This window comes from Erinaceus europaeus, chromosome 9 (assembly GCF_950295315.1).
Source record: "Erinaceus europaeus chromosome 9, mEriEur2.1, whole genome shotgun sequence".
NCBI lineage: Eukaryota > Metazoa > Chordata > Mammalia > Eulipotyphla > Erinaceidae > Erinaceus > Erinaceus europaeus.
This window is the reverse complement of record NC_080170.1, coordinates 111,574,328-111,577,380: the sequence shown is the minus strand read 5'-3', so window position 1 is coordinate 111,577,380 and position 3,053 is coordinate 111,574,328.

Genomic DNA, 3,053 nt, shown 5'->3' with positions numbered 1-3,053 from the left:
TTGGTTTTCTTTTTAAAAAATTTTTTTATATTTATTTATTTATTCCCTTTTGGTGCCATTATTATTTTATTGTTGTAGTCATTGTTGGATAAGACAGAGAGAAATGGAGAGAAGAAGGGAAGACAGAGAGGGGGAGAGAAAGATAGACACCTGCAGACCTGCTTCACCGCCTGTGAAGCCACTCCCCTGCAGGCGGGGAGCCAGGGGCTCAAACCCGGATCCTAACACTGGGACCTTGTGCTTCACTCCACATGCACTTAACCCGCTGCATTACCGCCCGACTCCCGATCAGTCACTTTTTAAATCCACTGTTTTGAAATGGTTTGGTATATAATGATGGAACTTCACTCGAATCACAGCTCAGATACTTGCTCCTAGAATGAAGATGCCTGAGCCCTGGGTCAGATCTAATACCCACTGCCAGGTTCCTGCTGTTCCAACAGAGATGTATCCCAGGCAGCTGTACTGCTCAGTAGAGAGAGACAGAGATGTTGGCTCCAGTATCAGTCACTGTTCGTGGCGCACAGTCAATACTGAAACCACATTTTCTGAGTTGAATCATCTCATTTCCTTTCATATATATATATTTCATTATCTTTACTTATTGGATAGAGATGGCCAGAAGTAGAGCAGAAGGGGGAGGGAAAGAGGGTGAGAAAAAGAGAGACATCTGCAACATTACTTCACTACTTGCAAAGCATTCCCCCTGCAGGTGGAGATCAGGGTCTTGAACTCTGGATACTTGTGCATTGTAACATGTGAGCTCAGCCAGGTGTACCACCACCTGGCCCCTCTCCTTTCCTTTCTCTAGTCCATCAAGGCACACAAGCAGCCTCCAGAAGACCTAGAATTGGGACCAGGTGGTGGCTCATCTGGTTGAATGCACATGTTACAATGCGCAAGGACCTGGGTTCAAGCCCCTGTCTCCCACCTGAAGGGAGAAAGCATCACAAGTGGTAAAGTAATACCACAGGTGTTTCTCTTTCTTTTTTTTAAGATTTTTCTTTTTTTAAAAATTTTTTATTTATTTTCCCTTTTGTTGACCTTTTTATTGTTGTTGTTATTGATGTCGTCGTTGTTGGATAGGACAGAGAGAAATGGAGAGAGGAGGAGAAGACAGAGAGGAGGAGAGAAAGACAGGCACCTACAGACCTGTTTCACCGCCTGTGAAGTGACTCCCCTGCAGGTGGGGAGCCACTGGCTCGAACCGGAGTCCTTCTGTTGATTCTTGCCTTTGCGCCACCTGAGCTTAACCTGCTGTGCTACCACCTGACTCCCAAAGGGTTCTCTTTCTCCCTCTCTGTTCCTCCCCCTTGATTTCTGTCTCTAACAACAACAACAACAACAAAAATCCCCAAACGGAAGCCTCAGAGCACATGGCAAAGTTTTCTAACCCAAAGGGAAAGAAAACTCGAGAGACAGTGTTATAATGCTGATCTGAAGACAGATTACTTGCAACAGAGAAACACCTGCTAACCTGAGCCTTCAATGGTATACTCCCTCAGCAGAACATTTTTTCTCTGGAAGCTTTCCTATTCTTTATCCCTCAGGGAGTATGGACCCATATCATTATGGGGTGTAGAAAGTGGAACGCCTGGCATCTGTAATTGCTTCTCCACTGGACGTGGGTGATGGTTTGATCCACACTTCCAGCTTGTTTCTATCTTTCCTTAATGGGGCAGGGCTCTGGAGAGGTGGGGTTCCAGGACACACTGGGGAGGTCATCTGCCCAGGGAAGTCAGGCTGGCATCATGGGAGCATCTGCAACTTGACGGCTGAAAGAGACACATATATATCTTTTTAAAAGCATCCTATGTGAGTCTAACATGCACCAAAGATGAGGAAAAATGTTCTAGCAGAATATAAACATCGGTGATATCTGGGGCTTCAATACAAATCCAAGCAGATTCCTGCTCAGTCCTGTTTTTTATTTTGGCCGCAAACTTTTTTTAAAGCAGTAGGGACACCAGACAGACATGAAGCTACCCACGCCCCCCCCCCAAGGAATTCTTAAATAAATTCAGATGAGCTAGACTTCACAAGTTAAATTCTCTGTCCATGATCAGGGCGTCTTTATTTTGTGACAGCTCTGAAAATTAGCCTGAGAACAATCTTACATGATTCCAGGTGAAAGCAGAATGTTCTATGTTTGTAACTGCAGAAAACATACATCTTTGGGGGGCAGATGATGGCCCTCGGCCACCACATGGGAGCTCTGTGCAAACGGGAAGCTTCAGTAGCAGTGGAGCTGTGTTGGGTTGTCTCTCCTCTGTCTTTCCCTGTTGGCCTCTCACCCTGTGTCTAGGGCAAAAGAGAGTCTGGCTCTAGAATGGTGGAATTGTGCAGTCATGAAGCCCCAACAAAAATAACATTAGGCAGAAATTCACACACAATACACACACACACACACACACACACACACACTTTCCTTTTTTTAAATTTATTTTTGTCTCCATGGATATTGCTTGCTTGGCTTGGTGCCTGCACTACAAATCCACAACTTCTGGATGCCATTTTTCCCATTTTATTGCCCTTGTTGTTGTTGTTATTTTGCCATTATTGTTGTTGGATAGAACAGAGAGAAATCAAGAGAAGAGGGGAAGACAAGGGAGAGAAAGATAGACACCTGCAAACCTGCTTCACCGCCTGTGAAGTGACCCACCCTGCAGGTGGGGAGCAAGGTGGGGTGGGGGCTCAAACCCGGATCCTTACTCCAGTCTTTCTGTTTTGCACCCAGTGAGCTTAACCTGCTGTGTTACCGCCCAGCCCGCTCTTTATTGCCACCATTATAGCTCATTGCTGGTACTGTCAATACACCACTCCCAGTGGCCCTTTACCCCCCCCACACACACACATCCTCTTCTCCTTCTTATTTTTATTCTTCTTCCTATTTCATTTGATAGGACACAGAGAAATTGAGAGGGGAGGAGGAGAGAGGGAGAAAGAGAGAGAGACACCTGCAGCACTGCTTCACCGTTCATGAAGTTCCTCCCTGCAGATGAGTAGTGGGGCTTGAGCTTGGGCCCTCACACATGGCGAAGTGTACACTCTTT